At 43.3% G+C, this 25,049-nt stretch overlaps 1 protein-coding gene across 2 annotated transcripts in view; it reads left to right on the top strand.

The window, feature by feature from the left end:
* Positions 1–25,049, top strand: part of Esr1 (estrogen receptor 1) — a 259,201-nt gene that overhangs the window by 225,784 nt on the left and 8,368 nt on the right. The window lies entirely within an intron of this gene.

The raw sequence follows: 25,049 nt of genomic DNA, 5'->3' as shown, positions 1-25,049 counted from the left end.
GATGAAAGACACACTTGGCTTAAAGATTTATAAACAAGGAACAAAACAAAACAGTCCTCAAATGGAGGAACAGGAATGCTACAGGCAAAGCTTCTGGAAGTGCACTTCATTTAGGCTAAGTGGCTCACACTCCTTGGCTATTGTTCCTACACAGGCCTCCCTGAGGGATCCAAGCTAGCAGTCACTGCGTTGTGTTTAGCTGCTCTGTTTCTTTCCCTTTCTTTTTCTTTTTCCTCTGTGGTGAGGTTGGCTGTTAGACACAGGGAGTCACCACAGGTCACCCAGATGGAAATTGTGGCTCAGCCTGAATTAACACCCTTACCCTTTCCAGCCCCCCTGAGTGCCATGTAGATGCCCTTCACCAGGGACCTTTGTCCTGCAGCTCCACTTGGTTGTAGCTTAATGTCACCCTCTCGTAGAAATCATGTCTATTCCCAAGCCTCTGGCCTGACTTAGTTCCTCACCCTATCATGCTTGTTCTCAGATTTCTCAAGTGCCAAGTCACAGCAGGATCGTACCCAGAGAGAATCGGCTCTCTTTCCACAAATTCTGTCTCCTCCTCGCGACCCCGGGACCCTTCCCATCTCCCCGACGATTTTCCACTACGGTTCCCCACCAACGCTAGACCCCCATGTTCCTTAATAGTTATCACGGCAATCATCTTCACTTATCAGCCGAGGAACGGAAATTGGTACTATTACACTAGGCAAGGACTGAATTATGGGAGTGAAGTTCCATGAAAAAATAATATGATGTGTTGGCCACTCGGGAAGTGATTACCCTGCATTCAAGTTTCCAGTCCCACTCACGTGCATTGTGCTTCTTCATTTGAGCCGTTTGTCCTGCGCGTTGAAGGGTTCAGATCCCACAATGGCTCTTTATTGGATGAGAGTTCTGGGAGGAGAGCCACTCGGCTGCTCCGCGCCAGGTCCCGATCCCGCTCCTCCTTCAGTGGAGGGCTGGCATGTGTGGACAGCCTGCATGTGGGCAATCTGTTAACTTCAGGGACAGCATGCCTAACAAGTGTTGGGAACTTTTTTTTTTTCCAGTATTCCCACTCTAACCAGAAAAGAATAACCACGAGACAGGAAGTCAGTTGTGGAATGAACACAGTGCACAATTGTGGTCAAGAAAACTGTTGCCCACATACCCAGAGCTTTTCCTGAAGTTTTGTTGTTTCTGTATTTACGACAGTGTGGATGCGTTTTCTAATATTATTGCAAAAAATTAAAGATGAAACACTAGATTTGTGGGCTCTCAATTTTTTTAGCCCAGTGGGACAAATACGTTAAGGTCTCACCAGAAATCCTTTATTGAAGACTGACCCAGAGCTTCATACTATATTTCCCACCATAGAGTTGGGCTCCCAGCTCAGTCTTTGTGACACTAGACAAGCCTCCACCCATGTGTTTTTTTTTTTCTACCCTCTGTCTCAAAAGTCCTGCACACATGCTTGCTCTTAAAGGGGCGGGATGCAGTTTGGGAAATAAAAGGCCCTGTCTACTGCAGAGTTGACAGTTGTTGTCTCCTGAGATAATGGGTAGCAGCTTGCCTTTGCCATCAAGGACAGTACTGTCAGCTCAGGAGAGCTATGACAAAGCAGAAGCAGCTGCCCAGTCCTGACAGGCAAAGCCCCTCTCCTCACCACAAAGTGAGCTGTGTTCTAGAAAGACAGGCCTGGGCCTTGCACGGTTCCCAATGTCTGCTATTGTTCCGGGAAAAGCAGAGCCGAAGAGGATGAGACTCTGAGACACAATGGGCTAGTTCTGGGAAGCCTTTTCAGAATGAAAAAAAAATAGAGAGAAAGACAAGAAAAAAGAAATCTGCCACAGGAAGGTCACTACCATCAATTACTGCCCCCATCCCTCCCCCCACACACATACAACTGTAGGAGTTCCAGATGTTTTTAAAACCTTAACCAACTCACAGCTTTGAGCTGGGACAACTCTTGACCTATCATGAGACAAACGATAGAGCGGCTGTGACTCCAGGAACCTGTGACAGAGGCCACACAGGCTGTGATTCAGGGAATCTAGTTAGAAGATGCCTGCCCATCTCTAGCTAAGCCTGGGGCTTGGGAGGAAGCTCATGCTTTGGGCCAGTGTGTTACTGTTGCCCAGTTCTGATAGTTTGTTCACATCGGCCTCGGTTTGGAGGCAAAATTTGGAGAGGTGAAGGATTGTTTTGAGGGCCTGTTCAGAATGTCTTTCTAGAAGCCACAAAAAGATCTCCAAAGGCCAGAATTTCCACAGATATCCTCACAACTGTCTAGAAGAAAATGTTTAACACAATTCCTGTGTTAGTTAGAATGATTTATTTGCTTACAAGAGCTCAGAATCATCCCTAAGACAAACACCGATCCCACAGTGAAGGAGAGAAGCAGTCTTGGCTAATCCAGACAGGCCTTAGCAAAAAAAAAAAAAAAAAAAATCAATGCCAGCTTCAGGGCTTTCTGAGAACCAGCTGGACAGAGTCCAAGAGGAGAGCAAGTAGGAAGAGGGCAGATGAGCTCAGGGCAGGAACCTGCGGAGGAGCGGAAGTGAGAGGAGTGGGCATTCCAGCCACAGGAGGAGGCTGAGAGGCATGCGCCAGACCTGGCCACACTCTTCCTCCTGTCCACTGTGACGTCACGTCAGTTCTTCATGATCATTCAGACACACCCACTGCCTGAAGACCCAGCTCCCTAGTGTGTCTTCCTTCTTGACTGTTTGGCTTCTTAGTAACACACGGTCGAGCCTTCCAAGAGCTGGTTGGTTTTACTTCTTGCCTCAAAAATTTCATTCATTTCTTCAGTAAGTCTATATTTATGACAGTCTTGCTGAGCTCTTCATGTCAAACACACCCAAATGAATGTTATGATTTTGTGGTTATCTTTTTTTTTTCTCCTTAACCAAGGTAATTCTCTGTTTCTTTATATGTGCATTTCCCAATTTCCCTAAGAATGGTTTATTGTTCGTGTTTCTCATGGTCTTGGGGACCACACATTGTCAACAGACATTGCTTCATAGAAGCCTATTTGCTGAACATTGCCAGGGGATGGGCTGGAAGCATGTCATCTTGCTAGGCTCTCCCTCCCACTCGGCAGTACAAGCCTTCCCTGTGGACTGTCTCAGCACCCTGGGTTACTGAGGACAGAGGAGAATGATGGAGACATGGAGGATACAGTTGTCAGAGCATAGGAGGCCTCGTTCCGTGAAAGCTGTCATTGTCAAGGATGAGAACCTGGCTTCAACTGAAGAGGTCTCTGGCTTTTATAATGAAATATTTTAGTTTGAAATCCTCCCAGTAGGATCCCCCAAAGTGGAGAGACTTAAGGCTAATAGTAACAGGGGCCGTAGCAGCTACCGGAGACTTTGTAAATTATGCTGCTTAATTGGTGTAGAAAAGTTAGAATGACCTTGATCACGTGGGTTTGACCTTGTACTGACAGACTGCAGAGGCAAAACTGCGGAGTCACTGCACATCACTTACTAGCATATCTTCTCCTCAACCTCATGTCCCTTCCAAATCCACTCCCAGGCAGAGTACTACCCTGTCACTGAGTGTTTTCCAAGCCTCGGGAAAGTCATGTATTGAAGCTTTGTGTGTATACATCTGTTATCCCTCATGAATGTGCAGTTAAGCCTTCAATTCAACTTATTAATTATGTCTATCATTTTGGAGTCACCTCTCTCTCTCTCTTTCTCTCTCTCTCTCTCTCTCTCTCTCTCTCTCTCTCTCTCTCTCTCTCACACACACACACACACACACACACTCCTACAGTTCTGTATATTGTATTCTCTCTCTCTCTTACACACACACTCCTACAGTTCTGTATATTGTATTCTCTCTCTCTCTCTCTCTCTCTCTCTCTCTCTCTCTCTCTCTCTCTCTCTCACACACACACACACACACACACACACACACACACACACACACACACCCCTACAGTTCTGTATATTGTGTTCTAGAGAGCCTCCCTCACTCAGTCTCATTTCAGTCTCTGCTAACCTACCCAGTGGATCCCAGATAGCTTCTCCAGTTCCTGGTTCCAGCTCTCTATGCTGTCTGTCTTACTCTAGACCGTCTCTCTTCTCCTGACCCACAGGCTAATTCCAGCTACCCAGAAGCCTCAGTGCATCCCCAGCAGCAGGCTTTCTGGTTGCTCCTGGAGTTGAAACTTGACATCCTTGATTACCTATTCATCCCAAACTCAACTTCCAATGACATTTGTCTTTCAGTGGATGGAGTAATAAAAAGGAATAAGAGCTAAAACCCACAGACAACTGAAAATCTAAGAGAGAAAAGAAAGTTCGAGAAACTAAATGACAAAACCTCTAGACAGTGTAACCTTGGTGTTCATTTAGGGAAACAAGGCAAGGTTGAAGAAGAGCATACATGTCGCACATATACGTTAAAAGCATGGCAGCTGTCTTCTGTTGCCCAGTTCTGTTTTGCTAATATGCATGTCTTGTTTTCATGGTGCCCTGATGAAAAGCACATGAGGCCAGAACTGATGAAATCTGGTTTGCCTTTGCTGCATTCACAAGTGGCCGCATTCTTGTTAGAGAATTATTTATTTCATAATGAATTATAACAAGTTTCCTTCACAGAGAGTGTCCCCCCACTCCGCCACTCTGTTCTAGATTATTTGTACTCTGTATTATTAGACAACCACTCGGAAGCATTTAGATTTTCAAGTTTGGAAATGAAACAATGATTTAGAGAAGCTCTATATTTAGATAAAAGCACATTGAAAAAAACCATATTGACTTTAAACATCAAGGATTCATTAACTCTCTGCAGTTGAAAGTTTCTGACAAGACAAGGTCTGGGAAATAGCAAATGGACACACTGTCAGGGATGCCGATGTTGTCACATCAGAGAAGACTCTATTATCTCTTGACTTTTTTGTGATGCCAAGCATCCCGACCACGGAGTCTGCTTATTGTCATTATTTTGAGATGAATGGCACTTCATGGTTACCAAGTAGTTCATTGTCGGTCCCTCTGACTGAACTCTGCAGGCAGCCAAGTCCACTCAATTTTGGGCCTTTCTATTGTGAAAACTTCTGATACAACCTTAAACCTCTTGGGTGATATGGTTTCCCACAAGTGTGCTGCGACCCAAGCTCTGTCTTTAGAAATGTCTGGGATTCAGGGAATGGACTCTGCTGTTTACTTGAGGGGTAGAGACCCTTGATATGCTATCTCCCTAGCTCTAATGGGTACATTAGTACCTAGTGAGCCCAAGGCCTCAGAACTGTCATGGCCACTGAAAGAATGTCCATAGGGGATCTTGTCCTGCTCCTTGCATGTAAACAAAGGTTAATCTAGTCTGTTTCTTTCACAGATTCCAAATACAAACACCTTCCCTTGTGTGTTTATAAAAGAAATGGCTTTGTTCTTCTTAACAGAAGAAATAATGATAGTAACCATTATTATAGAGTAAATTACTAATGGAACATTGGAGGCTGCAGAATTCCTTCCATTTGCAGTGAAGGGTCCATTCACACAATGGACGTGCTCTTGCAAATAGACCATGTACAAGACTGAGATTGGTGACTCAGATCCAGTATAATGTCTCCGAGGTCCCTTGGAGCATATGAAACGTGGGAGAGTCAAGCTTGTGGTGTCCTTTTCTCATTGTTGTGACAGATACTTGGCTGAAGGACGTTAGGGTTTATTTTGGGTCACGGGTTAAGGGTGCAGTCCATTGTGACAGGGAAGACATGACATCAGGAGCATGAGGAAGCAGGTCACATCGTTGCCACAGCCAGGAACCATCAACGGATGGATGCAGGTGCTCAGCTTGCTCTCTCCTTTAAATTCAGTCCTAGACTGAGGTGCCTGTGAGATGGCACTACTCAGACTCAGGGAAGCTCTTCCATCTTCAATTAAACATTTTTTGGAAATATCCTTATGGATAAACCTAGAGTTATGTTTCCATGACGATTCCAAATCAAATCATGTTGACAAACCAAGAATAATAGTCACGCCAATCTAAGTGCCTACAGCCTACAGAGGAAAACACAGAGTTCTGGGTTTGAACATGACATGTTAAAACTTAATCCCATTAGGAGGTAACAAGAGTAGGGATGTTAATTTGACTATGGTGTGCAAAGATGAGGCTTTTGAAAGCTACCTGAGATAAAATTAGATAAGGCCATTGGAATGGTGCCCCTATGATTGACAGGTAGCTTTATAGAAAGGAAAGACAAGGATCAGCGTATACACACAGTGTACATCATAGCTCTTGCTATATGATGTCATGCACTATTTTGTACAACTTCAGACAAGTTGCTTAACTGTTTCATGCTCTGTTGTCTTGTCCAGGAAGTAGACACTTTAATCTGCTTACCTTGTAGGGTTATTGTTAATGCAATTTAGCTCTTAGAATAATGCCAACCGAAACTGACAATTGGTGCTAGATAAGATTATCTTTTCCTCTTCTATAGCAGATGAGTATTTTACAGATAGTCTTGTGTCATTTACAGACAGGGCTGCACCTGTGAAATACTTTCCTAGGTTATTTCAGTGTTATGTGCACACCACAAAGTACTCCTATGCAGAACTCAAAGCTACAGGCCCATTGCCTGGGGGCCTCTTAATGGACTTAAGAGATGGTAACCATGAGATATTCCAGGCTGCTACTGGCATAACATAGAGTGTGATACTAGAGTCATTTATTTTTTTTTCAACTAGAAGAAATGCATTCTAAAGCAACAATAAAAATGATCTTCTGGTAGACACTGAATCAGAAGCATAGCCCCTTTTCACTGTCTTGAATGAATATAATATAGTATATATATATAATTGTGTGTGCCTCACTTTTGTATGAAGGGCTGTGGTCAGGTCTCATCACATCAACACCAGCACAAACACGAGAGTAATTCATTGCACCACAGCACTGGGATAGGTGGTGGTCGTGTGTCACTAAGCACTAAGAAATGTTTAGCTCTATAGTAGTCCCATGGGACCACTGTATACAATGTGGCCCATCACCGAAGTGTCAACACGACATGGAAGGTAGGACTGTATTTATATTTACATACTTTATTCACAGTTATACACGAGTGTTTTTTTTTTCCAAAGCAAGCTTTAAAATTACATATAATTGTTTGTGATATGTTCAATGAATTTCGCCTTTTGAACAACTACAAGGAATTTTTTTCTATTTTGATAAGTGATACTTATTTTATTCTTTTAATGAACTGCTGCCCAGTTCCAGCTTTTAGTTTGAACATTTCAGTAGAAGTATATTTGCTGTGAGAAAGAAGTAGTGGCCGTTTGTAAAGCTATATGCACATAGTGCCTCCTGCCCCACGGACGGACATCGTCAGATCACTCTTCGTCAATCGCCGTGTAAGTGCTCCCAGATTGCTCCCGTAAGCCATTGCGCTTTGTGGACCATGAGGCAGATGAATGAGAGCTGCTGGGATGACTAGGGAGCTGCTAGCTTCCTCCTGGCCAGCCCCTGCTGGGACCCTTAAAAAGCCACAGTCAAGGATTCTACATATGCTGTCATAGAAACACCTCCTTTGAAAGCTACCTTTTATCAGCACTGGGCTTTGTGTGGCAGGCAGGTGAAGTTTAGTTTTATATTGTGCACAGACGCCATGACAGTGAACCACCCTTGTAAGCAATAAGCATGTTTGCATGGCGGTTCTCTTCTGTCTTACATTCTACCTCTGATTTTCCAAAGAGGATTGTTTTCAAAGAGCAAGGCATGTAGTTGAAGAACTACAAACACATCATTTAGGTCACTCTTTTGGAGTGAGAGAAGCAGACTTATAGGGACGTGGCTAGCACATGGTCCTGGGACTTCCTGGGATGAAAATTCCATTTCTTGGTCATTAATGATCTTGGAAGACACTGTTTGCCACATGACTTCACCTTCACTCCAGCCACACCTTTCTCTGCTAAAGCCCGAGTCTGTGGTTCAAACTGTGTCCTCCCCCACGTCAGCAAGCCCCTAAGGATCAAGTGACGTCTGCCTCTCCGTTCTCTGCGGATGGAAGTCGACAGGGCTCTGAAGGCATGAGGGTCAAGAGGGAACTCGGTTTTCTTTAGGATTAGCATGGACAACAGTGATGAACGACACCCAGAATGTCAAAATTCTTTTCACTGTGACAGATGAAGCACTGGTCTTTCTGGCTGGGATGGCAATGTGAATTCCCGAATTCGTTGAGCCTCTGTGTCCTCTGAAAGCAAAGCACATACAACCTTCTAGAGAAACTGTGGTGCTGTGTGCTCTTCTGGTATTCCCCTCTGCGTGTGCTCTGGGAACCACATACTGTCAGGCTTCGAAGCTCATCTATTATTATATTTAGCTATGCAGCTCAGATTATTGGTGACATCTCAGAATTCTTTCCAGCTAAGAAAACCACGGGATAAATTTTCAGTGACAAACTGATTAGCTTCATTTCCTGCTGAAACCACAGCCTTGGAGAGTCTCAGAAATATGAACCACCTTAGAGACGATGGAAATATTATGAGAAAAGTAATGAGTAATACCTCCTTGACAATCTTTGTATTCTTTGAAGGACCCATTCGCCAGGTGTATTTCCCACTCAACAGCTCAGGTGTTGACACAGTCTGTGAAATAATAGGTATAAGAGGTACTTTTTGTATTTTTAATAGCATTTTCATTCTTTCCTGGGTACCCAATGCTTAGAAATCGGAAAATATGGAAAAGACAGCAAGAAAAACAGTCTCTCAGCCGATCACAATTTCATCACACGGAAGTAATCATTGTTAACATTTTTGGTAAAAGTCTGTAGTTAGAGAGACTCATAGAAGCCGGGAGGTGATGACACACACCTTTAATCCCAGCATGTGGGAGGCAAAGGCAGGTGGATCTCTGTGAGTTTGAGGCCAGCCTGGTCTATATAGTGAGTTTCAGGACAGACAGAGCTATATAACAAAGAGACTCTGTTTCAAAAACAAAAAGCAGGACACAAAGAGACTCACAGGAGATGCCCAGTCACATCAGCTCCTTTTTGACACACCATCCTCTGACCTGTTTTGGAAAGCGGAATTGTTCCTAAATTGCTCCTAATACCTTTCACTATTAAAATTATTAGTGATCTCAAATGTCCAAGGAGGTAAGTCCGTCGGCAGTCATTTCTAGTTTCTCACAAGCCTTAGAGCTAAGAAATTCTTAGTGTAGTATTTGGGTGCTGAGCCAGAGGTGAGGCAGATCTGGATTCTAGTTCAAGCTGTGCCAATTATTTACTGGCTGGGTGACTTAGTCAAAGACAGAGCATTTGCCTTTCTGGAAACACCCCAGCCCTTGCGTTTGTACCCCTAGCCCACACATTTATAGGCTCCCTTGCTTCAACATCTTTCAGTCTTTGTTTCCCAGCTATTAAAATGTGATTTGCATATGTTCTTCTCCTTTGCGTTTCTGCTTTACTGAGGAAATGGTTCAGGTGGTAAAGCGCTTTAAGATCGAATCTGCTCTCCCGCACCCACATACAAGGTGTGAGCATTTGTAGTTTCAACCCTGGGAACGTGGGGGGCAAAAGGGTCACTGGGATTCGGGGCCAGCCAATCCAGCTGCAGGTTCAGTGAGAAAACCTGTCTTGGTTTCTTGTCTTAGGGTTGTGAATGATTGAGAAAGACACTTTAAGTTGAAGTCTGGCTTCCACGTACAAACATATCCACACATACACACACACAAACCCACACCCACACACAAACTCATACATATGTATGCATACAATTACTTTCACTATTTAATAGACTTTACTTTTTGTGTATAATACTTTTGTTAATTCCTACAGAATCTCATACAACATACCTTGATATATTCACCCTCACCCCTTTCCCAATTATTTTCAGATCAACTTCCTCCCTCCACTCTGTGTCCTCTTTGGGCTTTTTCTTTAGAACCGACTGTCTTTCAGCATCTGTCCTGGTCTTCTGGCTCCTATAATCTTGCCCCCATTCTTCTGCAATGTTCCCTGAACTTTAAGTACAGGGGAATTTGTGTTGTAAACATATTAATCCAGGGTGAGCACACCACCACCCCCGTCAGTTGATCTGTGCATTTTGATCAGTTATGGTTTTCTATAATGATCTCTGTCTACTGTAAAAGAAACTTCTTTGATAAGGGGTGAGAGATATACTTATCTGTGGGTTTCAGGGCAAGTATTTAGAACACAGTTAGACATTACATTGGCTTAGGAAACTTCAGTAGCCCTCTAGGTTCCGTGGTCTCACCAGCCACAGGTAGCTGGTTAACCTTACAGTGCCAGTCATGGAGTCCCTCCTACTCAGTGAGCTTTGAGTCCAATTAATATCGTTTGTTGTCCCCAAGATATGAGTGTTCACTATTGCACCTTTTGGAATAGCTCGCCAGGCTGGTCTTGGTTGTGGCTCATTGGCTTTATTGTTGGATAGGACTATTGATTGCTTTTCGTCGTTGGTGGCTTGCATTGTTCTTTCTGAATCTAAAAGAGCTAGTCCTCAGTCAGGGAGCTTTCGGGTCAGATGCAGATTAATTCCTTCAAATCCCACTTCTGAAATGTGTGGTGTCTTCAGCAATAGGGCCATACCTTCTTTTGGGGGGAAGGCACCAATGGCAACAGCAATAGCCTATATTGCTTTGGGGGAGGGGGTCTCTTGGACTCCCCTGAACAATATCTCAAGAGAAGGTTTCCCATACCTGACGTTGGTGTCTTTGTTAGATAGTCTGTGATTTTTGAGCTAGGGAGCTTTGTCACCTCCATTTGCATAACTTAAACTATGTATGTGTGTGCTTAGTTGCCATATGTATTTATAACTATATTCATATATATTAATAAATATATATGGTACATGTGACTTTAAGTAGCCATGAAATAACGTAACTCCCTATGGGTTTTTCAAGCACTCTCAGTGTCACTAAGATGTGTGGTTACTGGATCCTTTGGTGAGAGTTTGTTGCATTGTATTAGAAACTGTCCAAGTGCCTTCCAAAGTAGCAGTAACGTTTTCATCCCAATATCTAAGGATGTGTGTTTCTGCTGCTCCACATCCTTGTCAGCATTTTCTATTGTCAATATTCTGAAAGTTAGATATTCTAAGGGATATGTCCTATTACTGTCTTAATTTATAATTTCCTAAGCTCATATGATGCTTTTTAATTGCTCAATTGGTATCTATATTTCCTCTTTGGTGAGATGCATGTTAAGATTTCCCATTTATTTTTAAATCAGCTGATTTTTTTTATTGTTGAGTTTGAGCAGCTTTTTACGTATTTTGGACAATAGTCCTTTATTGGATGTGTCTTTTGCAAATATTTTCCTCTCTCTATAGCTTGTCTTCTCAGTTTTTACCCTTCTTTCTGCTGAAGTCAAGTTCTCTGGAAGGGGTTTCAGGGTTACCTGAGAATGAGGGACAAAAAAGCAAGAAAATCAGAGTGCATAGGTACCCCCACGGCTGTCAGTCCTGCTTTAGCCAAAGAAGAATGACTTGACTGAGTTTAAGTGTGAAGTTTCACAAGAGGCTGACTCGTCTGTCTGTCTGTCTGTCTATCTATCTATTATCTATCTATCTATCTATCTATCTATCTATCATTATCTATTTATCTATCTGTCAATTTATCTGTCTAATCTATGCATCTCTATCTATCTATAGATAACAGTCATATGGGGATCTTTTGAATCTTCAAATAATTTCTAAACCACCATATTAATTAATATTTTTAAAAACAGTTTTTTTCCTCAAGAACTTCATATGTGTTTTTAACAAAATATGATCATATCTTTCTTCTTATTCTCTACCCATATTCCCCTCAACATGGCCACCTCCAAACTTTGTCTCCTCCTTGTCTTCCTTCTTTTCTCTCTCCTTCTTTTCCTCCTCCCATTCCTCCTCTTCCTCCTCCTTCCTGCTCCTCTTATTCTGGATAACTCACTGGACCTAATTAGTGTTGTTCATGTGGTTCTGCAAACAAATGAATTGATCTTAAGGCATATTTTTAAATACATAGTTCTAGAGTCCCATGTCTCCATTTTTTTTTTTTTTTTTTTTTTTTTTTTTTTTTTTTTTTTTGGTTTTTCGAGACAGGGTTTCTCTGTGTAGCTTTGCGCCTTTCCTGGAACTCGCTTTGGAGACCAGGCTGGCCTTGAACTCACAGAGATCCGCCTGGCTCTGCCTCCCGCGTGCTGGGATTAAAGGCGTGCGCCACCACTGCCCGGCACCATGTCTCCATTTTTGAAATGTAGTGTAAGTTCTGTTTTTTTAGGAAAAGATAAAATAAGCCTGTCATAATCTTATGATGCCTTTTCAATGGAGTTTCTATCCAGTGGAGTATTTACTTAAAATGACAGCTAGAAGTGAGATACCTAAACATACATGTGACCCACAAGCTCGCTTGTCTCTTGAAAATGGAAAAATTTGATACAAGTTGTAAAAAAGCAAAACAAAACAACAAAAACCTAGAGGGGCCCCCCAGCCATTTTGATTCTCCCTTAGGAAAGAGAGGGCAAGTTTCTCTGAGGATTTGCCCTTTAGGGCATCAAACCCTGAAATGAGGACTGAGAGACTGTGACCTCGTTTCTTAGCCCCTGGTGCTGAGCATTACAGATATGTGAGCAGGCTATCCAGCTCTGCCTGATGAGGACATGTTCACATAAGCTCATTGTGAGTTCTTAGTTCTTGGGGCAGACTTTCTGAATCAGAGACTAAGTCAGATGAGTGTTGGATGATGTCTTATGAGCACTTCCATTCACATTAACTTTTTAAAAATTGATTCACAGGGGAAGAAGAGACATTTCCCCCTTTGTTTTATTCACTTCTTGGTATTCCATAGGATTCAAAAATATTTACTGACTCTCATGCAATAAAAAGTGACAAATTAATAGTTAGCAACTCCCATATAAAGGTAGAGTAGTGTGAAGAAATCACCAAGTCTGTGAGCTATATTAGCACACAGAAGTAAGTATCTCTGTTCCTAAGATGGGCTACAGGGTTTACTCTAATATTCTTGGCCAATCCAAAAAGAAGACATTCCATTGCAAGGCTCACAGGCTTTTCAAAAAAAACAGAGTACTATATACTAGTTACTCAACAGAACCTCCCTGAAGGAGGCAAATCTCTACAAAGACAGCTGTTTAAAAACCTGGAGTTGATAAAGATGGTACAACCGAGAATTCAGTCACCCATTCTCCCAAGGGAAACTGGAGTTGATAAAGATGGTACAACCGAGAATTCAGTCACCCATTCTCCCAAGGGAAACTGAAATGCCACTGTTTTACAGTTAGGGGGTGATCTATACATTCTGGTTTCCTTTCTGTGACTGTGATGAAACACTCTGAGACCAAATGCAATTTAGGGGAGGAAAAGTTTTCTTTGGCTTTTAATTCCAAGTCACAATCCATCATTGAAGGAAGTCATGGCAAGAGCTCACATAGGACCTTGGAGGAATGAATGCTGCTTGCTGGCTTACCCAGATTCATGCTTAGCTGGTTTCTTATACAGCTCAGCACCACCTGGCTAGGGATGTTGCTGCCCACAGTGGGCTGAGGCCTCTTATGTCAATTAACAATCAAGATTGTTATGCTCACAGACATGCAACAGGCCAATCTGATCTAAGCAAATCCTCAGCCAAAGCTTTCCTCTCAGATGACTCTAGGCTGTGGCAAGTTGACAAAACTTACTAGGACACCATATATGGGACACTTGTATAATCAGCTAGACTGGTTTAGTGAGGATAGAAAGTATCCTGTGAAAACTTCACCTGCACACCTATCCAGCAGTATGAACTCATGCTCCTACCAAAGCACCCATATGGCTTAGGTGGTGGGATTTGAACAATGGAGTAAGAAGTAGTCAAATCTATCATCTCATATCTGGTGGTACAGGACCATCAGGAATTAAATTTCCAATCTTCCTCTTCTTCACCAGTTTCCTACCTAAAAGTCTGATATGGATGATCATGTGTATTGTAGCTGCTGCTTTTGCATAATCAATTAACCCCAAACCTAACAGCTTAAAAAGTGTTTGGTCATGAATTTTGAAAGGACACTGATAGAATGGTTTGTGTCTTCAGCAAAGTGTCTGGAGTCTCAGGTGAAAAGACTCATCACATAGGGACTCTGAGAGTTGTCTATGAACATTACTTTGAGGCATCTTTATCGATGTGCTGTTGAATGATGTTGACTGTTATCTAGAATATTGGTGCAAGATATCAACTTGGATAGTGCTTTCTGTCTTCTCCACACTCGACCTCTTATGAGGTGACAAAGGTTCCTGATACAAGTGATAAAAGCAGTCCCCAAAGCAGCTACCAAGGCAAAAGCTATATGGTCTTTTATGACATATGCTTAGAAGACATGAAAGCCATTTCCAGCCTATTCCACCAGTTACAAGCAAGTCATGCATCTACCCAAACCTGGAAGAGTGGGCTTAGATCCACTATCTCTATAAGAAGAATGCTAAGAACCCACTGCGGGAAACAGGTATATGGAAGATATTGGTATGATGTATCTCTCTGAAAAATAAAATCTGTTTGAATGTGGCACAGCTGTGTCCTGCTGTGTAGGTATGTGCATGTGAGTGTAGGTGCTCACAGAGGCCAGGGGCGTTTATTTGGTCAGTGATAGGTGGAGTTATAGGTGGTTGTGAGTTGCCCGGTATGGGCACTAGGAACTGAACTTGGGCCCACTGCAAGAGCAGTATACACTCTTAATCACTGAGCCATCTCACCAGAAGGGCAGTAATGGACTGCTTGAAGAACAGAAAAGCCAGAACCTTGGATGTCTCTCTCAATATGTTACAGGTGTAACCAACAGAAGCAAAGCTCCAATGCCTAACATACACCAGTAGCAACTTTGTCCAAAAAGATTCACGCTAGGATGTTGTCTGTTGTGAAAAATAAAATTGGGGGTTTCATACATAGTCAAGCACATGATTGCATTTGAATGTAAAAGCCTGCATGTCCTATTTTGCCTCGAGTTAACTGAATCATCTCATCAGTATCTCCATCAGAAGTCATTAAGAGATTCATTGTCTGAGTCAGCTCGAATGTGTTGATGTGCTACACACTTACCTTCAAGAACATCTAGTACATTTCAATAAAAATTACACCAAATTGACAGATATTTCTGAATCAGACCTGTATGGTTTAATGGTTGTTGGTGCCAAGAACACACTTGTAGGGGTAGAGGACTCCCAAGTGAACAGGACCACCTGTTCCTGTGTTGGGTTCTGGCAGGGACATGCACTTTCAGTTATCAATTCCTCTGTGACTTCACACAGAAGGGACGTTGCCCACATGGGTCACATGATATGCACTAGCATAACAGTACGCATGTGCACAAAGACTTGGTCCCGAGAATGTTCTTCACCTTGAAGGTAAATACCTGCTGATCTGGAAAAGGATAAACGTCACCCATCAGTGGGCACATATTCCCCAGAGCAATACTCTTATTTTGCTAAGCACAAAAATGATAATTAAGTTCCTGAATGGCAGAAAACAATCTCTTTGAAGTCCTCGGCAGTGCTGTGTCTTTGAATCATAACAAACAAAGTATTTTAACACTCTGGGCTTGCCCTTTCCGCTTCCATGTGTTCTTTGAACACACTGGCTGCTGTGAAGTGTATCAGTATTCAGAATGAATAGTTAACATGACGGGGGATGACTAAGTGTTTCTAGAAACAAAATTGTGGCTTCTGTAACAAAGAATAGCAATACTGGCATTTGGGAAGAAAAAGAATTCTAAGTAAATGATTCTTTCTAAGGCCTTAAAATGTAGATAGTGTCAATGAGAGGAGATACAGTGCATACCCTTCAGATGTTATCCCTGTTTCAACATACTTGTTTAACTGTAAGTAAGTAGAAAATGCTTTTTAAATTATGTAAGAATGGGACACTTGCTATAACAGAGAGACTCCACACTGTAGTGAGTGACCCAAACACGTAGGTGTGTTATAATAATGCTAAGTCCATGAACAGGTTCATATTTGAGATACTGTGGAATACGTACATGTGTCTATCTGTTTATCTTTCTGTATTTCCTGGCATGCAACTCTTCAAACCTTTGGAAATGCCAAAGTGATAGTTTTTTTCTGTGCTAATGGGTTTACTGAGCAGCCAGCAGCCTCTAGATGGCATCAGGATGTGGTTGTCCCTGGAAAGATCAATGCATGGTTAGAGTTGAAGGTCTATTTGATCATCAGTGGCCAATGATTTAGTCAATCATTCTTAAACAGCAAATCACCTTCCCAAATCCCAAAGGCTAAGGTTTAGAGCTGCTGAGAATGAGGAGGTGTGGAGGATACAATGCATCCCCATGGGGCATGAAAAGCACCCCCATCCTCCTTGGTCCCAGCATCTCTTCATCTGCATCCCTCATCGCGTTCTTTGTAAGAAACAGAAATCATCGTTTCCCTGAATTACATGGGTCACTTGAGGTTATTAATCAAACCCCAGCAAGAAGGGGGTTGTGAGAGCCCCAACTGTTGGCTAGTTAATCAGAACGTGGATAAACTAACCTGGAGCTGGCAAGTGACAGCGAAGAGGTGAGAAACATTTCTGGGGACTGAGCCCTTCCCCATGGAATATTTTGCTATCTCCAGAAGGAAGATGCTAGGAAGGAGTTACAATAGATGACATAAAGTGGCTTCTGCTGGGGAACTGCTTGATTGCTGGTGAAGAGAAAACTCCCACACCTTTCAGAGTCACAGAAATTGGCTGCACTGGTTGCTGTGGTGTGAGAACAGAGAAAAACAGTGTCCAATTCAGTTCTGTAGTCTTTTATTATGTGGTCTTTCAGGGACTCAGGAAAAATGAAGACTCTGTCACTTAAACGAGTTGTTTCCTGAGACCTACCTCTAGTCTGACAACCATGACTGGAAAGGAGGGTAAGGAGAAGCCCAGTGCGCCTTTCCAAGGACACCCACAGAGAAGACACCCTTTAGTGCTGTAGTGTGGTGATAGGACAGTCTTCACAGAACAGTGATACACTCTACGTTGTCAAGATTTTGCCTTTTGGTGCCCACAAGATGTAAAACTCGAGGCAGTCATATGATTCATCATTCTGACTGTGGATGAGTCGCTAATGCAGAGTTTTATTAAAGCACAGATGTCAGACTGCACCCTTGGCTCAAAATGATCAGACTTTGATGGAGCCCAGGCAACTGTTGCCTCTTGTAAAACTTCACAGGAGATTCCAAGATATTCGTGATTTGAAGATGAATCAGTGTGCTTTTATAAGGAGAAATTATACTAAACTCACTTAAAAGAAAATGCTATAGCTGTACAATCCAGGGCAAATTATACAACGCTTGGCAAAAGTTGTTTGTTTGTTTGTTTGTTTTTTAAAGTGCTTAACTGTGGTCATCATGAGGAATATTTGAACATAAACAGTATCTGAAGCTTCCTGCCCAAGAAATACAGGACATGATAAATCAGAACCAGATATGGATACCAGAATAAGACACTGAAAGGCCAAGCAAAATCTATCTGCATATTTTAAAAGGAGAGAAATAAATCAATGTAGGAATAATAATTTATGAAAAACAAGATTGTTTTAAGTGAAAGAAAAAAAAGATGAATAAACAGTTTTTCAGGCCAGCTGAGGCTACCTAAAAGACATCTTGTAGAAGGTAAGTGCCAGAAGACAAGATTACATAGGTATCCTAACATCCCACTACAGTCAGTAGAGGCAATCAGTTTCTCAAACCTAAAAAGGCTTTAGATAGCAGATCCTTTGGATAAGCAATGGAGCTGAGATGATAGATTGGAAAAAGAAACAGCTAGACTTCAACATTGTCCTGAAGAGCCTAGGAGACAGAGCCTATGTAAATCATAAAGGCAAGAACCCCAAAGTCTTCAGTATTTACTGTTCACGAAATAGATTTCCAGTCTTACAAAATTACTTAAGAATGTATAGGAGTCAAGAACACACTATTTTATTCATGTCTGGCATTTTATAGTCATTGGCTCCAATATTCTTTAGGAAAGTCATCATCTCTTCTACATATCCATACAACCAATTCTGTCATGTCTGTCGTACCTGCTCAATCACACTGAAATAATTTCAAGTAAATGTATATTTAGGGAGCTTACATGGTACTCCCAGTTGAAAGAGTGCATCAAATACTCTTCTTAAAAATTAAATATTTTAAATTTATTCTTTGAAAATTTTGCACATGTATGTAATATATTTTGATCATATTCAAGCCCCATCACCCCTTCATATTCTCCTTCCCTTCCTCTTAACACCTTCTTTTTCACAACAATCCCTCTCTTACTTTAATGTCTTTTTTAATGACCCACTGAGTTTAATTAGGGTTGCTTGCATGGGCATGGGTGTGGAGTTATTTACTGGAACATGGGCAGCTTATTCATAGCTACACCACTGAAGAAAACTGGCTATTCCTGCCATCACCAGCAGCCACTAATGGCTAGTAGCTCCTCAGCTAGGGGTGAGTCTTCATGAGGCCCTTCCCCATTTGAGGAAGTTCTTAATAGCTTTGACAAATGTGTTCCGTCTAAGCTTTCCTCCCTATAAACTCATCTGCCTACTACATCTTTTGGATACAGTCTTGTGAAGGCATTTAAAACAGGTTCAAGTATACACATGTGTATATGTCTATGCGCGCGTGTGTGTGTGTGTGTGTGTGTGTGTGTGTGTGTGTGTGTGTGTGTGTGTAAGTGAGAATCAAATTCAAGGTCCTGAACATGGTTGTCAAGTGTTCTGCCAATGATCCCCAGCTGTCTTTTCAAAATGTCTTACTTCAAATTTGTATTTATAGTATATTCATTCAATAGGACTTTGCAGAGATGTACAGCTTAGGGGGCAAAATGATTGCCTGGAACTGTTCTATACTTTGTAGAACATCTAGAATAGCCCTTCCTGCTAAATAACAGCAGCAACCATGTTGCTGTCAAGGACAACTGTCTGTATTAGTTGCCTTTCTGTTGTTGTAACAAAATAGCATGACCAAGGCAACTTATAGAAGAGTTTATTTTGGGCATGTGGTTCCAGATGGTTAGGGTCCATGATGGTAGAGATGGCTGTGGCTAGAGCAGCAGCTGAGAGCTCACATCTCAAACCACAAACAGGAATCAGGGAGTGCACACTTGAAACCACACAAAGTCCACCCCAGTGACATACTTCCCCCAGCAAGACCACACCTCCTAAACCTCCCCAAACAGGGCTACCAACTAGAGACCAAATATTCAACTGCCGGAGACTTATGCAGCAACACCTCATTTAAACCACCACACTGACCGAAGACTCCATCAGGAATAGTACTGCCCCCAGGAAGAGCAGCAATCGAGGGAGAAGCAGAGAGCCAACCAGGGCCGATGACATCACGGTCTGCCACTAAGGCATTTCTGAGAAAAGACATTGGCTGTAGAGACCCTTCTCTGCAGTACACCTCGAAGTGCTGGTCCATCACTTAGTCTGCCATGAACTCAGCAACTTGCTCCTCATCCAAACTGAGTGACAGCACTGGTCCAGGTGACTCACAGCTCTGAGCTTTGTCGTCCCGCCTTTTCCCTTCGAACCATCCCTGCTTTTTCTTCCTTCCTTCCTTCCCTTCTCCCTCCCTCCCTCTCTCCCTTCCTCCCTTCCTCCCTTCCTCTCTCCCTCCCTCCCTTCCTCCCTTCCTCTCTCCCTCCCTTCCCTCTATTCTCTCTCTCCCTTTCTCCTTCCCTCCCTCTCTCCCTTCCTCCTCTCTCTCTCTCCCTCTCTCCCTCCATTCTCTCTCTCTCTCTCTCTCTCTCTCTCTCTCTCTCTCTCTCTCTCTCTCTCTCTCTCAATCAACTTTCTGTAGATTGAAGAACCTTTCCAAGGTCAGCTACTACATTATTCTTTTTGGAAAAAAAACAAAAACAAATAGGATTGCCTTGGTGGAAGAATTTACCCTCCAGCAGCTGGTAAACCCAAGGTCTCGGCTTTCTTCTTCTCCCTACAGTCAGATGAGCCACCCCAGTGGAGGTCAGTGTCAGGGCAGATGAAGAGCCCAGGGGTTGCCTAAGCTTCCTGTTGGGTATATCCAAGGTTGGGTATGCTTCAGTCTTCTTCTAACTTCTAGAAGATTCCACTGGGAGGAAAGAAAGCTGGGAAATAGAAAGGTGATTTCTGTGAGGCACAAAATTGAAAGACTGTTGTAATAGAACAAGGGGATAGTTGAGGTCATGTGAGCCTGAGAAAAAGCTAGATTATGTCAAGATCTCTAGCCAGCCCTGTAGTATAGTCCTATAATCCTAGCTACTCAGAAGTTTGAATCATGAGGTTCCCAAGTTGAAAGCTTGTCTAGACATCAGAGTCAATTCGAGGCTAGTCTGGGCAGCTGGGTGAGGTCCTGGGTCAAGAAAAAAAAAAAATGTGAGGCTGGAGGTAAATATATAAAAAAAAAAATGTAGTTCAGCAGCAGAGTGTTTCCCCACCATGTGTGATGCCCAAAGTTCAATCCCTAGTCACACACACACACACACACACACACACACACACACACACACACCCCTTACATTTGAGGGTTTCCTTGTGGTTTCCCTGTCATTCCTACTACCCCATTTCCTGAAGAGTCTTCCGATCTCTCCCAGTGGTGGCAACACAATCATAATATGTTCAGGTTGCCAGCTAGGCCTGAAGACAGACCCCTCCCCCTCCATCGCTGAGGTTTGGCATAGCCTGCAAAGTGACTGAAGCCTAGCCTTGTTGAATCTTTCTAAAGGCTCTTCCCATCTGCACCCTGGCCCCTGGAAGTTGCAAAGGGCTGTCTACAGTGTGGCAGAAACCACCTGAGACACAGATAAACCCGTTGCTTTGTTGCGTTCATGCTCATTAACAGTGGTTGCCAGAGCACCTGAAGCATTCTGGGAATCTGGGTGGCTTTTGTTTCTTCAACAGCTCCTTAAGGACACGGAGCAGCAAACATGGGATTGTATTTTGCCAGGAAAGTTCAAAAGGAGGATGGCGGCTGTTGTCAATTATTGGCATTTAGGCAGGACTGTATTTTTATTTCAGAATATATTTGCACAGCTAGGAAGCACATGTGGACAGGGATGAGGTGATAAGCTGAGCTGGTGCCAAAGCAGACTAGAAAAACAGGCTTGCTCAGAGAAACGGTCTCCGTTCTGGGAGTGTGTGTGAAGAAAATTCTCTCTCCACAGGCAGTATCTTCTCTTAAAACATTAACTCTTCAAAGGAAAGAAAGCTTGGAATCCTTGTCAGATAACATAGTGATATATACAGAAAGTTCTCAATAGGTGCTTGCTGGGTGAAGGAACCCAGGCAAGCATGCGCACTGTGGAGAACACCAACTCAGCCGCCCAAAAGAAAACTTGGCTGGCTGAGTCGGGGTATCATGTGTTTTTCCTGCATTGAAAAACAAAAACAAAAACAAAACAAACCACCAAACTATGCTGGCCCTGGGGTGTGCTGAAGTTGAGCACAAGTGTGTACAGGGGAAAGAAGCAATGTGTGTGTGTTGAAGGGGGCTACCTCCCTTGGCAAGAACCCAAAAGCTATTAGATGGTAGGTTCTGAGGTTTTCTTGAACAAGAGCGGGTTACTGTAGAAGGAAGCCAGTATCCTGGGTCATAACAGAAAGGAAGTGGGTCGAAATTTCATCACTTAATTTGAACTAACTCAGCTTCTGGGGCTGGGCAGGTTCCCAGGACATCCATTCTGTGGTAAGGCAGAATTCTAGGAGATGTGGGTGATGACACACAGGATAAGCCTCAGAGACAGAGCCATGGGGAGCTGCAGCCAAGCCCAATACACCAAGGCACACCTCAGTACCACCTGCAATTTACAACACCATGGCCACTGGACGCTCCCTTCATCTTCTGATGGACTTAACTCTTTCTTTGTTACCAGTCCCCACAGAACATAGGCAGGACACGACCCAGTAATTTCTTTATCTGTATAAAGCAAACCTTAAAAATGTGCTGTTGGTAAATCACACTGCAGAAGTATAGAATGTAACAATTTTTAGGAAATAACATGTATATGTAGCTATATATGTGTATATAACTTAATAGTTTTATAGTTTATGAGTACACATTATAGTAATGCTGAAGGAAAAAAAAAACATTTAAAGTAAAATTTTAATACTAGCAACACCTAGGAATAAGAAGAGAGACCTAATAAGGAAGCACACAATACAGGCTGTGTTTCTCAGGCAATGTATTTAATTTTTATTCTTTAAAAGTGATGTATGTGAAACATACTCTTTTGGAGGGGGGGGGTTGAGACAGGGTTTCTTTTGTGTAGTTTTGGTGCCTGTCCTGGATCTCACTCTGTAGCCCAGGCTGGCCTCGAACTCACAGAGATCCACCTGGCTCTGCCTCCCAAGTGCTGGGATTAAAGGCGTGCGCCGCCGCCGCCGCCGCCGCCGCCGCCGCCGCCGCCGCCGCCCGCCGCCGCCGCCGCCGCCGCCGCCTGGAGAATCATACTCTTTTTTGTGCATGAAAGGTTTCTTAAGAGGTTCAAATGGTAATTTTTTAAACAAAACTCTGTAAGCTTGTGAAGAAGAACAAAGTTCAGGTGAACTCTGAGATGCACTCTGATTCCATGTCAGGTGTCAACTCTCATGGTTGGTCTGTGGCTTTCTGAAGACCCGTGTTTCAAATATCACATGTTACAGCACATTGAGGAATGGAGAGGGGCCTCTAATGAAAGGCAGAATATTGTTCATTTCTTATTCTAGGGGTCAGGGGCCACCACAGCTTCAGAATAAAGAAGCAATTTACAATATTAACCCAGTGGCAACTTGCAAAATGATAAGAATTTAAATCAGCCCATTAAAATGATGGGTGATACTCATGTGTGCCCTCATGTCCAAGGCTGATTATTACTGGTTTGAGCAGAATGGTAGGTGTTCTGGGTAAGGGCAAAAGGGATTTTCTGAGGGCGGCTGAGATGTTTTAGACTTTGATCTGGATGATAGCTCTATACATTGGAATCTTTGTCAACACTCTAGAATGCTACACAGAGAAACCCTGTCTCATAAAAAAAAATTATACCTTCATTAAATAAAGATAAAATAAGCTGAAAGTTAAAAAGAGATAATGGGTTGCAGGCTTTGGGAAAACTCCATAGTAGACACAAGTCTCTGGACTTGGTCCTCAGCACTGAAAAGAATGAACTTAATGGTGTGTTACTACTGGAGGGTTTGCTATCCCCAGCACAAGCCAGAGACTTGAGCATGACTTCTTCTGAGTATTTAATGCAGTTCTCACCCATGCAGCTATTTGAGAGCAATGTAAGAGCTGCCATCAACAATTCAGCCAAGTTGGACTAAGTCCTATTAGGTAACAAGATGGATCAAAAACAATGGACTCTTCGATCTAACCTGACCAGCCCACAATGGCGCTGTTAGTGAAAATATGTCAATGATGCGTATCATTTAAACGATTCCCAAAAGGTCCCCAATTTTGATTCCTGTTTACTCCTTTTCCCCTTCACAATTTCAAAAAAATGTCCCCCCTTGGAATGGTCCATTTTCTCTGTAACATAAAAATTACCGGTTACAGAAATGAGCTTTCAGATTTTTGGGAGTAAAGAACAAGAGGGAGCTACCATTAAAACGTAGATAGTGAGCAGTTCAAGCTACAGGTAAGTGCCCAGTGTTCGGCAGCCAGAAAACAAGGAGCACACTCAAAAGCTGGACATAATCCGCCAAGATAAAGGAGAACATATGGGCATTTAAGGAGACAACAGTTCCAAAAGATAAAGGTTAGGACTAGCCTTGTAATTTATCAGCAGTGTCTTGAGCATCTGCCTGCTCGGGATTCTTTGCCGTACCTGCTGTGGATTCATGTGCCTGCCGGTGCCAGAAGCTGTGTGATTCCCCTGAGATCCACAGCAGCCAAGAAAGAGCAGGGCCAGCCTTCTTCTGTTATTTTGTTTGTTTTAAACGCGGCCATTTTCTACTCTGGGCAATTGCAACTGTTTACTATGAGTTCCTCAGGGTAGGCGTTTTCTTTCGGTTTTTCAACCCTCGGGCTGCAGTGCAGGCTGTCACTTGTCACAACATCAGCATTAAAGTCAGCCAGTGCTAACACTCTGGAGCCTTTAACTGGAAGGTGCTGATGTGCCTGAGCAGCGGGAGGGGCAAGAGTTATGAACCATCCAGTGTAGGGAGCAGAGAGAGAAGGAAGCCACGCTGCTGCATTATCAGAACTGGGGAGGTCATCCCTCACCCCCTGTACCCCATAAGGTGGTGCGTGTAGGCTAGAGGAACTTACTTCCACTGGAAAGGGGGAGTTGAGGGAAAAGCCAAGAGCACACTGCTCCATCCTGCCTTCCCTTCATTCTCAGTGCTCCTCACCTCCTCCTCCCTTCTCTTGCCCTCATCATTCTCCTATCCTCTTCATTCTTCCCAAGGCAAGTGACAGGAAGCCAGCTCACATGATCTGTAGCCTCACCTGTTGGGAGGTACACCGTGAAAGTTCCAAGGGCAAAAAGAATACACACAGGGAGGATCTGGGATGGAAACTGATGTATCCCTTCCTCCTCGCCCTCCTACCTCTCTTCCCCCTCCTCTCCTTTCTCCTCCTCACCTCTTCCCCCCTCTCCTCTTCCCTCTCTTCCCCCTCCTCTCTTTTCTCTTCCTCACCTCTTCCCTCTCTCCTCCTCCCCCTTCCCCCTCCTCTCCTCCTTGCTCTGCTCACCCCTCTCCTCCTCCTCATTTCCTCCCATTCTCCTCTTCTCTCTTCCCTCTCCTCCCTCTCCTCCCCCACTCCTTCCTCCTCCCCCATTCCTCCCCCTCCTTCTCTTTCTCCCCTTCCTTCTCTTTTCTCTCACCGGTTTCTCTCCCATTTCATCATTCACCTTGCTGTCTTCTCCCATCTCTCCTTTCTCGACCCATCCCCTCACTCTCTCTCATCCCCTTCTCTCGCCACCATCTCTCCATTCCTGCCTCCTTCCTCTCTCCCTTCACCCTCCCCTCACTTCTCCCTTCTTTTCTTACTTCCCCCCAATAAATGTATCTCTTTCTTCTGACTGTTGTTGCTGGGTGCCTTTTGCAGATAGGGCTTCGCAGGCAAAAAGAGGGTGGTTAAGCACCCTGCACAGCATCCCATTAAGCATCTCCTCCCCCAAAGTAGCACCCCTTG

This window comes from Peromyscus californicus, unplaced genomic scaffold, assembly GCF_007827085.1.
Source record: "Peromyscus californicus insignis strain IS unplaced genomic scaffold, ASM782708v3 Scaffold_22__1_contigs__length_63687245, whole genome shotgun sequence".
Lineage (NCBI taxonomy): Eukaryota > Metazoa > Chordata > Mammalia > Rodentia > Cricetidae > Peromyscus > Peromyscus californicus.
The sequence above is the reverse complement of the archived record's forward strand: the minus strand, read 5'-3'. Positions and strand labels throughout refer to the sequence as shown.